The following is a 13,845-nucleotide window of genomic DNA, read 5'->3' on the forward strand; positions in this document are numbered from 1 at the left end:
ATCCAGATCGGCTTCTAAATGTTGTCTGAATTGTATTGGTCATCTATATTACATTCTTTTTGTTCAAAATAGTGATTAGCGCGTGATTAAAAGTCACGTTATGTTAGTTACTGTACCATTAACATAACGTGACAGATCCTCGATCATTTTATTATATTCATATTTTTGGAATTAACTACCAATGTACTTCTACTGTGGTATTTTGTGTTTATAGTACACAAATCGTACCATGTTTCTACCGCAGTTAGTTTACTTCTACTGTGGTATTTTGTAGTACAGTAAGTTAACAGCAAACCATATGCTTTTACCACAGTAGTTCAGCCTTTTTATGCATAGTAAAAAACAATAACAACAACAACATGCTTTTAATACATTTGATGTACAATTCAGAAATCTTTAGACATTCAGATTCTTCTTTTTTGGTCAGTTTTAATCTATTGCCGTTTTATTTATTTATTTATTTATCTTATTATATAGTCTTATGATAGTGGGCAGATCTTGGGGTTTGTTGTCAATAGTTATACACATACAATGTTTAGTAAAAAAAGAATAAAAAAATCCAAAATTTGTAATTCACAATTTTTTGTCTTGCAGTTTTTTCACATACATCTCATACTCCTCCATCTACACACTCCACAACATTTAAACCAATGGCTCTTTTAAGAGCCATCACCTGCAAAAGCTCTCCTACTCAGGCACGCACTCACTCTCCAACTCACACACATGGCACCTGGATCCAGAACACGCCATAGTGCTTGCTACAAAGAAATTGGCAGTGCCTCCAAAAAGAGGCATTGTAAGAGGCATTTATTTGTACACATGCATTTACCAATTGAAAAGCTTTTTGTATTATAATGGTCTTTTTTCACAGACTGTGATGATGCATTTCCACAGTTATTAACATGGTAAATCTAACAAAGTTTATGTTTATATATATATATATATATATATATATATATATATATATATATATATATATTAGGGCTGGGCATAGATCAATTTAGATTTGAGTATTTAGGTATTGAATGTGATGCTGGAGATTGTATAATTATTTTTCACTTTTCCTCAGTATAAAGTGTTTTATCATTCACATTTTTGTGTTGAAATAGATTAGCCTATCCCCTGTATGTCATTGATGCGCTACTTCAAAGATGTGAGGAAAAGAACATACACCTGCGAGTAGTCTGTTTGTTACTTTGCCTGTGTTATTGCCTCACATTTGCAGGTAAGCACCCTTTTTTCTGTGTAAAACTGAATTATTGTTTTTAAGAAAAGACCTTTAACTTATTTATGTCATACTATGTTTAATCAGAAATCAGGTGAGGGCATATCACACAACATTGCCTTGGCCGTACCAGCATTTCATGTTTATGGACACAAATTGCCCTGCCAGGTAATTCATTGACTTTATAGGGATATCAGGACATATAACACACATCATTCACTCCCTGTTTGGCCTCAAATTTTCCTGTCTATGCACTACAAAGCTGAAATTAGCCAGAAATGCTTAAAATAATCTTTAATCTAACATTTTTCCAACCTGACGTTTGTCTAAAATTGTTTTAGAGATGCAATGTGTAAGACAATCCAGTGGAAACCGTTTATGTCAAATCTGTCTGGGTCAAACTAATCACTATAAGCAGAGGATTGTTATAACCAAATTGGTTTCCTTTGTTTCTTTTTATGCAGATTACCTAATTTGTATAATAATAACATTAATATAAAGTAATAAAAAGAACAGCTTTGCTATTTTTACAAATTAGAAGATACCATAAGATCACTATAAGCAGGAGGGTCATGCTTTGTGTACAGTATGTGATATTTTACCACTTTGCTTTAATCATAGATCAAGTACAGTACCAGATGGCTTGATGGGTTTGGGCTCACAGACGGGGAAGGAATGGAAAGGCTGTGGTCTTTCCTCCAAAGATTTGCCAGAGTCACAAAGGAGATGACTCCATCTCATCGCCTTGACCTACTGACTGATGCCCTTTTGCATTATGGACGGTGGAAATCAACTGACCTAGGTGTGTCTACTGCTGTATAACCTTTCAAAATTCTGAGCTGGTGGTTCACTGTTTATACATTTTTATATTTTCTGGAGTGAAGTTGATCACACACAAAATGGCAAGCATACTATAAGTAGATTAAATTGTCTTTTCAGAGGTGCAGCTCCTGCAAAGAGTAGACAAAGCAGAGAAAATATTGATTCTCGCTCCTCAAGAAGATATCTCATGTCATCAGAGAGGCACCAGGTAAACAATGCACATAAGAAGCAGGTAACAATTAGTTGCAGATGGGAGAATATTACATTCCATTTATAAGTGCATTTAGGATTGATGTGTGTCTTGTTTTCTGTTATTGTTGTTGTATAGTGTTGATTTCTGAAGGAGACATGGAGAGATGGAAAAAGCTAGCCCAACCGAAACCAATAAGTAAGGAACTGAAGTTAAAGTCTTAAATACTGTAAGAATGTCATGAATACTATTAACAAAGAATATTGCAAATGTAATACTTACCTTTCCGTGTACAGTAATAAAATATAATCATGTTAAGAAGTAACATGAAATGAATGACTTTATTAGAGTGGTAGTAATGTTGTCTTTTCTTCAGACACTGTCTGTAGATGGAAAAGGGACTACATCATCAGACTGATTCAGTTCTACAAGTTCAAGTAAGAGTTTAATGTTTTTATGTAAGACTATGGTAATTACAGACGTCTTTAAAGGAAAACACCACCGTTTTTCAATATTTTACTATGTTCTTAGCTCAACTTGGATGAATTAATGCATACCTATCTTTATTCAATGCATGCACTTTTAGTCTTTGTTCAGCACTTCGTGAATGTGTTGGCATTTAGCCTAGCCCCATTCATTTCTATGGCTCCAAACAAAAGTTTTATTTTGTGCCACCATTCTTACTCGTGTAAATACATGAAAGTGTTTGGTGGCTTCTAAATTCATCCCTGTTTGGAGCCATATGAATGAATGGGGCTAGGCTAAACGCTTATACATTCACAAGGTGCTGTACAAAGACTAAAAGTGCACGCATTGAAAAAAGAGGTATGTATCAATTCGTCTAAGTTGAGGTAAGAACATAGTAAAACAGGGCTATTCAAATCTTACCCTGGAGGCCTGGAGCACTACAGAGTTTATGTACCATTAACTACCTGTGATTTTCTAGTGATCATGAAAACTTTGATTAGCTTGCTCAGGTGTGTTTGATCAGGGTTGGAGCTTAACTATGCAGTACTCTGGCCCTCCAGGGTAAGATCTGAATAGCCCTGTAGTAAAATATTGAAAAACGGTGTTGCTGATGTGCTTCAACGTGTGATTATAGTAATGGCATAGTTTTGAAGGAAACTGTCACCGGTGGTTATAAATTAAAGTATTGCAGCATTATTGCAAATTTTCATGTGGTGTAATTAGTAATCTATTACCACCAAGGCCTTACTTGTAACATAGGTTTGGTCAGGTGTACCACGGTAATTCTTTCTGCTTGCTAGCTACTTAAAGGAACAGTATGTAAGAAATTTATATCAATTAATCATTAAATGGCCCTAAAATGTCACTAGACATTAAGAAATAATTTTCATTTCAAATACTTATATCACTCACAACAGCGGTCTGGCCAGGATATTGTCATTTAAAAAGTGGAGTTGCAGCCCTCAACTGATGTTTATGTTGTCGTTTGGTATATTGGCCACCAGCTGTGTGATTGCAGTACCAGTTTTAGCCACACGTTTTGTGATTGCAATACCAGTTTTGGCCACAATCCTACATACTGTTCCTTTAACTTTTGTGCTGTACTTTTTGTAATGTGTAGATATGGGACTGGTGAGTCACACAAAAAGGGTGAAACAGAGTAAGCAGTAATCTGTCTGTTACTGTTCTCTGATCAAGTGTGTACATAACGTTTAATACTAATTATTTGCTAACCATTGTAGAATTGAGGACTCTGCTGAACATTGAGGAAAAAATACAGAATCTGGAGAAGATGGCAAGAGTCTGATTCAAACTTCCAGTCTACCCTTAAAGATGTGGCTAGAACTGAATCAAGGGAGAGAGCAGTCCTCCTCCACCTGAGAAGAATATATCCAGGTATAGTGCTATAAGTGGATAAGTAGATACAATATGACATTATAGGTTTGAACTTAAAAAGGACTATAATACAAACTAATACATTATTTTTTTTGCATGTGTGTTTCCTAGCTTTGCTTCAGATGGGCAGGGCATTGCCATTAGATTCTCCAAGCAGGTAGCCAATTGATTTTCAGGAATCATGTGATCCCTCTTGGCATGTCTACTTCTGCTTTAATGACACTGTAAGTATAATTACTTAACCCTATTAACCACACAGCAGTCACTCTAGTAACCATCTGACAAACTAACTACCTGCAAATCATATTAGAAACCACCTGGTAACATAACATAGCATTTTGTTTTCTTTTGTCTTCTAGATTGAAGAAGATGATGTTTCGAGGAGTCTAAAAAGGCGAGGGATTGATGCCTTACATATGAAGACTCGGGCAGCTGAGGAAAAGTGCATGCTTTACAAGGAAATGAGAAGTCTAAGGGGCCAGTCACACCAAAAGCGTTTATGGCAGTTGCAGGCGCTTTTTTTGAATGATATTCTATGGGCAGGGTGCGTTTGCGCGCCGAGCGCCTTGCGGGTTTTGCCGCCTGCCGCGCACGCGTTTTTGAAGGAGCGCTGAGAGCGGAGAAGTGCCCGACGTCATTCGGGTCTTTCCATTGTCCAATCGAATGAGGGGAGAGGCAGGCCTTACGTTGTGGTGAGTGAAGTTTACAGTTGCTTTGAAGAACCGGACTCCACTCGCTCACTCTCTCCTGCGTGTTTCTGCACCTCTCACCCTCAAACAAGGTCAGAGCAAGCGCCCTGTTTTTAAAGTTTCTGCTAATATGACAGTTAACAGCAAAAGAGCGCTCACGCTTCAATATTTGATTGACAAGACAGCTGACTCGGTGGTTGCTTAGCAATATGAAAGGCCGCGTCGCACTGCTCTTTTTTTTAAAAAGGCATTGCGTCGCGCCTTGCGTTTGCAAGCGTTTATAGCGCTTTTGGTGTGACTGGCCCCTAACTGAACACCCCATCAGGAGCAGGCCTCTAACATCTGTGCTCTAACATCAAAGACACTGAGCAGCCTGGTGCAAAAGCTGCTCTCATTCAACACCTCCAATACCTGGAAAGAAAACTACATCAAGCCATTGTGATGTTTCACCCACATCTATCGGACATTGTTCCTGCAGACAACCCCCACTTGTGTCAGGCCCTCCCCATGCCAAGCATACAGACACTGGTATACAATGATAAGAGTGATAATGATGTAAATGTGGATAAATATGATAACTAGCACTACAGATTTTTTGTTAATTTCTAGTCTGATATTGTATTCTGTAAAAAGAAAGATGTAAAATGTATAGTATATGTTGCAGCATATCATAGAAACCTTTATGGTGGTGTAATATAATGCTCGCCTTACTTGTGCAAACATGATGCTTTACTAGATCTGATTTATTTTAAAGCGTAGGTACTGTTTTTAAGCACACATATTCACACTAGTCTGTGTGAGGACAAAATTGTGTGTTTACCATTGTGATGTTACTTATTTACTGTAATGTACAAATGTGGTCAATGTGTGTAAGGTGTTTTGTTTTTGTGAGCTAAGTTAAAATGACAAAGTATTGAATCTTGAATCCTTTGAAACAAATACTGTAAAAGTTTGTAAAAAATAAAATGTTTTCCACAATGAGTTATAGTCATGATTTCAGCAATTGTCACAGCACACTTTAAAGGTGAATGAATAGTGATTAACTTAATAAATGACTTAACTGTTATACAATGATTTTACAGTCATAATCCACAAGACAGACTGCCACATACAGTAGGTTCTTAAATAACCATTATTGGCTTAAAATTCTCCCGAACTATGTTGATGTGGATTAATACTTTTTTCTTCCCATTATATTACCTTAAGTATTATATAGTTCGTTGCTATGGTGGTTGCTATGAGGCTGCTATCACTGAAACGTAGCTTGCACGTGTTTTCTTTTTAAATTACATTCAACATTTTACTACAGAAAACAAAATTTGATAACTCAACAATATGATCATTTTCAACAATTTCTCATTCTCGATTTTGAGAAATTAGTTTTTTGGTAGCAGAAGTTTACAGAAGTGCATTGTGTTGAAGGCGGGGTTTGCGTGTTCTGCTGTTTCGGCGTTGTGGCTAGAAGGGATACAGCAACAGCAAAATCTCGCGGATGAGCGCTGTTATTATCCTAATCCTATCCCCAAAACCTAACCCTAAACCAAACATTTCACGCGATTTAAGACAAGTTGTATCACATCTAGACAGATCCGCTGTTTCCATCCGAATTCTACCCCAAACATAACCCTAAATTGCGTAGCTGTATCCCATCTAGCAAAAAAAAACACTGTTTCTGCTAAAATATCTTTAAAAAACAACTTTTTTTACATTTTCTTAACGTAGATCATCTAGATGCAGCATAATTAATAGTTTGTCTGAACTAGGTGTTTATATATTCAGTAGATATATGTTTTTACAGCCCTACTTTGCAAACTAGAACAACTACAATTTTAGTGCTTATTTGTATCAAGCTGCATTACACACATGTAGGGAATTGTAGTTTTTTTTAAAACATTTGTGTTTTTCTTATAATTGGAGGTTGTAAATAGTGAGTTGAGGTGTTTAGGGGGATTGTTAACACACTTATGCAATCAGATTTTTAAATATTTAATTGTTAAATAGGTTTAAATTAATTTTAACCATATTTGACAGTGTCCCAAGTTGTTGACTACTGTATATTGACATTATAACTGAGGTCAAGAGCTCTCATTAAGAGTTTGTCCCATGTCTATAGCTCCTTGCCTTATTATAAGCCTTCAAAAATGCACCAAGGTGATGTTTCAAAGGTCCGTATTTCAAAGCAGGAGCCATAGATTCTTTATACTGCCATATGTTATTCTGCAGGTCAAGACCTTTATAACAATGTATTTGGCTTAGCTCTACAACAAACCTTTCATGTTCTCATTTCAAGTACACAAGCCATCTCAGGTGTAGTTTCAGAGAGCACTTTGAAGGCTCAATAAGGTTAGATAAAATAAAGCTGTTTGTTTGTTTCTGGCTGTGTAAACAGACCCCACACCTTGATGAATACCTGGTGTTGGCCACACACACAAACTGTGCATTTCTGTTTGGGCTTATATGCATATGTTAATGCTGCTATGATAATTAAATTAAAAACATACCATTAATAAATAAGACCATAGTCTGATGGGTAGTCATCTCCGATTGTAGGCTAGTAGATGATTATTAGGCCTATTGGTTGTCAAAACCCAGATTAGCAAACATTATACACAATGTTTGCTACATAATGTATGCTCTATTGCATCTTTTGTAGGCTATTTATTTTTGTTTAAATGCTTTCTTTTGAACTCAACTAAAAATGGCAAACAGGCCTATTTAGTTTATCCATTAGAGTACCATTCCCCTCCTTCCAAACCTGTCACTTTGAGAAACATTTTAGCTATGTGTGCCAAATACAGTATAGGAAGCCTATGTATTGTTTCATGGTCCTTCTTTCTAAGCAGAAAGACAGGCCTGAGCAGTATGCAAACTATACCATGAATGTATGTTGATCAGGTCTGTCAGTCCAGTCATAAAAATTCTGCCCACATAAAAAGTACTAAAGTAATTTATAGTAAATACCCATACTATAGTAAAGTGTAGTATACAGTTTATATTATTTAAAACTTTGTTAATGAATGCTACAGCATACTGTAGAGTAATAAATACATTTTAAAAACAGATGTGTTAAAACAACACAATCAGTTTTATTATTGGAACACCAAATTTTGTTACTTGTGTTGTCACTTTAATTTAAAACACAAAATGACACATAATGTGAAATTACTTAATCATTTAAAAAAAGTCCTTACAACTGAGCAAAGCCAGTTTTTTAACTCATGATGGGTTTCAGGTCTCATTTTTTTTTTGTATAACTTTCAATTCATATATAAATATATATTTCTGTCATGATGGTTCATTCATAACATTAAATGTGGTAATAGAGATTTGCTTCAACTTCATCTGTATGATGGAGGAAAATCACTTTGATAAAGCAGATACACATAACATCATCATCCTCATCATTATATTTAAAGTTGTTTAAATTGTACTGTTCAGTTGTATATCAAAGTATCCACAAGTATCACTACTGCTCTGACATAAACCCACTTTTCGATATCAAATTTGCCAAATACCTCTCAGTGACAGCAAGACTGCGAAAAAGTTGTTAAAGTTATGTAAAGTATTTAATCATAACATGAAATCGATCTTTGACTCACTGTATTGAAAAGTATGGTGAGGTCCTTGCCAACACCCAACCATACCGAAGCATTGATAAAAGATGAAACAATAGGCTACTTATCATTTACAACCTGTGGCCTAAATTCAGTACAATAGATATTAATTGGTCCCCATATGTCCCAGGTAAAGGGACCACACTTATGGTGCCAACAAATGACAACAATAAATAAAAATTAGAGTGAATTAAAAATCTGTTTTATTCTTATAAGTGTAATCATTACAATACATTTGCATGAAAAATATTAAATTGCACCTAATACATAAAAATAAAAAAAAATATGTGTGTGTGTTTGAAGGGATGGGGTCATGATCAAAGTAAAAACAACTCAAAGTTAAAACATCTTGTGTAACTAGCATGTTTCATATCACTGATGCAGCGCTACAGGCTGTTTGCATGGTGTCTTGACATGCAGTGTGTGACCATGATTGGCACCCTGTGCACTGTGACGATTAACGCCACTTCTTTGAAGCATTCTTCTTCCTGTCATCGAAAAGGACGCGGCAGACACAGCACAAATGGCCTCCATCTATCAAAACAAATATATTTAAGTCAAGCCAGTTAGTTGAAATTAATACTCATGAGCATATTTTAAGTAACATTTCAAAGGCAGTTTATTCATTTGTAACTATTGTCAAATTAAAATGTGGGTATTGCTGACACTTAACATAAGATACAAGCAGGTCAACAAAGAAGAATTCCTGAGGCAAATTTCAGAGAGCGTAAACAAGGAAAACTCTGGGTTTTCCATTTCAGAAATGTATGTAAATCAAACATGATTCAGAAGTGTAACTCAATTTTAACAAATCTCACCACTACTTTATTCTTCAGCTTTAGCATTACTAACTGTAATGCCACAACTCATACAGTCGTAGGTTGGCCATCATTTTAAAACCAATTGTTGGTGTGCTCACCTTCTATCTCTGTTTGTAATTTAAGACAATGTCCTGGACAACACCCTTTAAGATGTTTTTATACCTTAGGTCCCAAATGTATGTACAAAACTCTGTTTATGTATTCTCCACGTTTTGCCTGGAAACTGCCCCTTGAAAGACTTACAAAGTGAATCTAGTTTAATGCTGTTAGATCCTAAATGAAAGAATTGGAGGCTGATTTGTCACAATGTGTCACTGTGTAGTGGATTGGTCTATGGTTCTGTTCCAATATCTGTTCTTGTTAAAGTATTGTAATCTGTTGAAACTACCAAACCAGGTCTACTTGGCCTGGTCTACTATGAGGAAGAGCTTATTATTCTCAATGGGACATAAAAATCAGCACAATTGGAAAAGATACCTTAATCTGCAGTCATCACGATAGCTACAGTAGTGGCTGTTTCTGAGGACTGTTCTTCCAGCTCTGTAGAACATAAAACATAATAACAACTTTCTTAATACAATGTTTGAATCTAAATTACAAATTCATAATGCAATGTGTCAACATTTATACTGTCAATAGTTAATTAGTAAATTGTAGGTTAAATACAGATATAGTACCATTCATTGTTTGCATCTAAATATCAACAGCCAATTCAAAGTGTAAAATATCAGAATACCAACCATATAGACCATTTTGCAAGATGTAAACAACACTGGTCCAGAAACACTTCCTGTTTCAGTTTGTAACTGTTTTCTTTATTTCACACATAAAGAAAACATCTTAAAAATGTTTCTTTAACTTTTTGATTAAATTTTCTATGTCCTGTTGGTTGTATTTTATCCCAACGTTTATGATGTGTTAAGAAACTGATATGGGAAGTGCTTCTGGACCAGTGTTGTTTACATCTTGCAAAATGGTCTATAAAAGATGTTAAATGTCACCTGAATAAATATTGTATTTATAAATTGTAATTTTCATACAAGTGAGCTTTTCTCTTTGTGTCCAATATCAATGGCAGACTTTTCAGAAGAGTAGTTTTAAGCTTGAACTTAAGCAATACCATTCAAAATGTATTACAATGAAAAGAAATAACATTTTCACACATGGCCTCTAAACTTTCTGGGCAACATCTGCTGTGTCTGTTGATTTGAAGATGTTAAACTATCACACACAGATTTCATCTTTTGATTTGATTATTGTTTTAATAATGTGTACAGTGGTAAAATGTACGGTGTAATGACCACAATTACATATCTAGTAAACTATGCTTCTTAAGTTAAATGTTATATATTTATTTAAAGATAAAATAAAAACAACTCAGCGTACCTTCTTCGTCCATCACCTCTGACATTCCTTCTTGCTTGGTCAGTGGAGTTGCATTGTGCTGCATCTAATTAATGTATACGGAAAAAAGAAACACTTAGAAGCATAACAAATAACTGGTCTTTCTGCATCACACAGCAGTATTAATGAAGAAATATTATTTTATAGATAAAATTCAACTGTTGCCAAGGGCCATCACAATCACTAGTCAAATTCAACTAAACAGCTGTAGGATATTCTGGAGAGGTGCCTTTTTAGAAAATGTGTCCACTGTAATGAGGAAACTGCAACTGAGAAATAGTGTTACATCCCTTACAAACTGTCATAGACACATACAGAATCTATAACCTGAATCTGTTTCAATTGAATTACATTTAATTTTTAAAGTGCCATAACAAAGTTACCTCACAGCACTTTTCAAACAGAGTAGGTCTAGAGACCATACTGTACTCTTTATATTATTAGGCTACAAACTCTTAGAAAAAAGCTACATGAAGATAAAAAAGTTGACATTGGGGCAGTACCTTTTCAAAAAGTACACTTTTGTACCTAAAAGGTATACATTGGTACCGCCAAGCTACATGCTGGTACCTCATAGGTACATATCTGTACCTAAATGGTACATTTCAGGACCTTTTTAAAAGGTAGTGTACCAGTGACAAAAAGGTACAACTTTTATACCTTTTTTTTTCTGAGAGTGCAATGGCAACTTCCTTTTAATATGCAGGAACCTCGAGCAGAACCATGGTTTATAATGGGTAGCCATTTCATTTGCCTCGACTGGTTGGGGAGACATGGAGAAATATAGTGGTCCACACTCTAAAAATGTCTGGGTTCTTTCTTTTACACATGTTGTGTAAATATTGGACAGAACACACCACTGGGTTAACATTGACCCAATGCTGGGTTGTTTTAACCCAACTGCTGGGTTATTATACCCCATGGTTGCATAACAACAATCCAGCATTTGATCTATCCAATATTTCCTCGTTATGGGTCAAAAATTAACCCAACCAGTGCTGCACTATACAAAGACTCACATGTAGGCCCGTATTATTGTTTAGTTAATTTATTTTTCCCACTTTGCATAGAGCCAAATGATCTGCCGAAACTCAGCTGGAGATACAAAACCACTGTTAATCTCACTTACTGATTTCAAATGAAATCTCCTCAGCAGCTTGCAAAATGGCCTCCAACTGGTTCCTTCCATAATAGGATGGCTTTTTGAGGCTGTTGGGCAGTCCTGCAACTTTAACTGTCATGCCTTGATTTACCAGGGATTGGTAGGGGAGCCTTCCAGTACCTCCGGCATCCTCTGAAAGACACGGGCAAACACATGCATGTACATGTTACACATTGTAACACAGTTGGACAATTGTGACTCTCCCATCCTGTTAATAGCCAGTGTACAGGCTGTAAACAGTCGGTAATGTGTCATAATCTTATGGTTGATGGACACAAATAAGTTATTGATTTGATAATAATGCCATGAAAACATGAAGGTATATTAGGTTATCAAGACTTAAAAAGTGTTTGGACTTATGCTTACTATATTTTTGGTTAAATCTTGCACTTTCTCAGCAGTACATTGATCTCAACTCTGGTTCTCGGTGTTGCGGCTGAGAAGCTGGCTACAGATGTAATAACAGACAACAATCAATTTTATAAAACTATATTATGGACCCGAGTCCATTTCTGTGGATATACGGATATTTTATATAACCAATATTACCTTTTAAATGCAGTGCAAAGTTCACTGTGTCTGTTGAGTCCAGGCAATCGCTCGTTTGGTCTTCTTTTTCAGCTGAAAAAAAAATTAGAAATAAACATGTTAAAATAAAATGCTAAAAGTGATTGAAAGTAAGGAGTTGGAAACCTATGAACAGATAAAAATATACATTTATTAAAGCAACTTAAGTGTAAATAAAAAAGTAACCAAATGAAGAAGAAAACTAAAATGTAATTAACTTTACCAGTGGAGGATTGAACATTTGTAGAATTTCTTCAGCCTCTCTGGTAGCTGCTCCAAGTTCAGCATTGTCAGCTTTCATTTCAAGATGCTTTGAAATAGTTGCAGCTTCCTGACATAACTGGTCAAAACCTGAAGATGCCATATTGAAAGAATGAAGAATGCAAATAGAAATAGGCAAAACAAATTGAAAGAGGGACAAACAGAGAGAGAGAGTGAGAGTGTGTGTGTGTGTGTGTGTGTGTGTGTGTGTGTGTGTGTGTGTGTGTGTGTTGGTTTTTGTGATTTACGAGGACATTTCATATGAATACACGCCACACTATGAGGACATTTTGTATTATGAGGACAGGGTCGGTGTCCTCATAATACGGGCAATGTAGACGTGCTTCTAGGGGTAGGAGGAGCTTAAATTCTCATTTTCTCCGAAAGTCTCCATAAGTCACAATGACCAGACTTTGTGTATGACGTGTGTATCGAGACTGCGCCCCTGTAGGCCGGTCTGGTGTACTGCACCTCCTAATTAATATTCATGTGTGTGTATGAAATCGCCGCTTCCGATTGGCTGACAGCCAGATGTCCTCATAATTTCGGGATTTGTCAAAGGATTGTGTTATGTACATCAAGGACGAAAACGATAAAAATATAGTTCTAAAATCGTTTTTAATATAAAATGATCGCAGTGTTCATACCACAACTATATCAATAACAGCACAGAGGAACAATATGATTGGAAACACTTTCAGATCGATTGAACTGATGCATGGATTAGTAAAATCTCTTGAGAAGACCACATGTGAGGATAAATCATCGATTAAATCATCAAATAAATCATCAAAGTTACAAGACTCCAGGTAAGATTTATACAATGTTAAGCAAACAGCTGCTATTAAAGTTTTAAAACTGTTTTTACCACGTTAGCATTAGCAACCTTATGAAAATTAACCTTGGTTTTACTATAGTAAAAGTGTAACTTAGTAACCATGTCTTTTTTGGCAGATTATCATTTGTGAAACCACAGTTTTACATAGCATGGTTAAATTATGGTTACACTAGCAAAACTATGGTTAATTTGTGGTTACATGGTAAAACTGTAACTGTAACTACGTTATTTGTAATATTTATTTGTCATTCCCTGAGGAAAATAAACCATGGTTTTATAGTAACAGAAGACCATGGTAAATCTGGGGTTTCTATAGTTTTACTTTTATTTAAAAAATAGGCTAACTACTTAAACTATGGTTCATTTCATAAGGTTTGATTTTCTCATCA

The 13,845-nt window shown here is 35.5% G+C and overlaps 1 long non-coding RNA gene across 6 annotated transcripts; it reads left to right on the top strand.

Moving 5' to 3' along the window:
* Positions 1 to 411: 411 nt before the first annotated feature.
* LOC135748888 (uncharacterized) lies at positions 412 to 5,757 on the top strand. Of its 6 annotated transcripts, none has more exons than XR_012335823.1 (11): positions 412 to 796; positions 1,110 to 1,225; positions 1,313 to 1,393; positions 1,847 to 2,027; positions 2,165 to 2,255; positions 2,376 to 2,466; positions 2,614 to 2,674; positions 3,826 to 3,864; positions 3,947 to 4,100; positions 4,212 to 4,324; positions 4,460 to 5,757. It is a non-coding gene; the product is annotated as an uncharacterized lncRNA (long non-coding RNA). The 6 variants fall into 6 exon arrangements; XR_012335820.1 differs by having other exon boundaries at positions 419 to 796; positions 2,376 to 2,435; XR_012335819.1 differs by lacking the exon at positions 3,826 to 3,864 and adding an exon at positions 872 to 905 and having other exon boundaries at positions 425 to 796; positions 2,376 to 2,435.
* The last annotated feature ends 8,088 nt before the right edge of the window (positions 5,758 to 13,845 follow it).

This window comes from Paramisgurnus dabryanus, chromosome 23 (genome assembly GCF_030506205.2).
Source record: "Paramisgurnus dabryanus chromosome 23, PD_genome_1.1, whole genome shotgun sequence".
Taxonomy (NCBI): Eukaryota; Metazoa; Chordata; class Actinopteri; order Cypriniformes; family Cobitidae; genus Paramisgurnus; species Paramisgurnus dabryanus.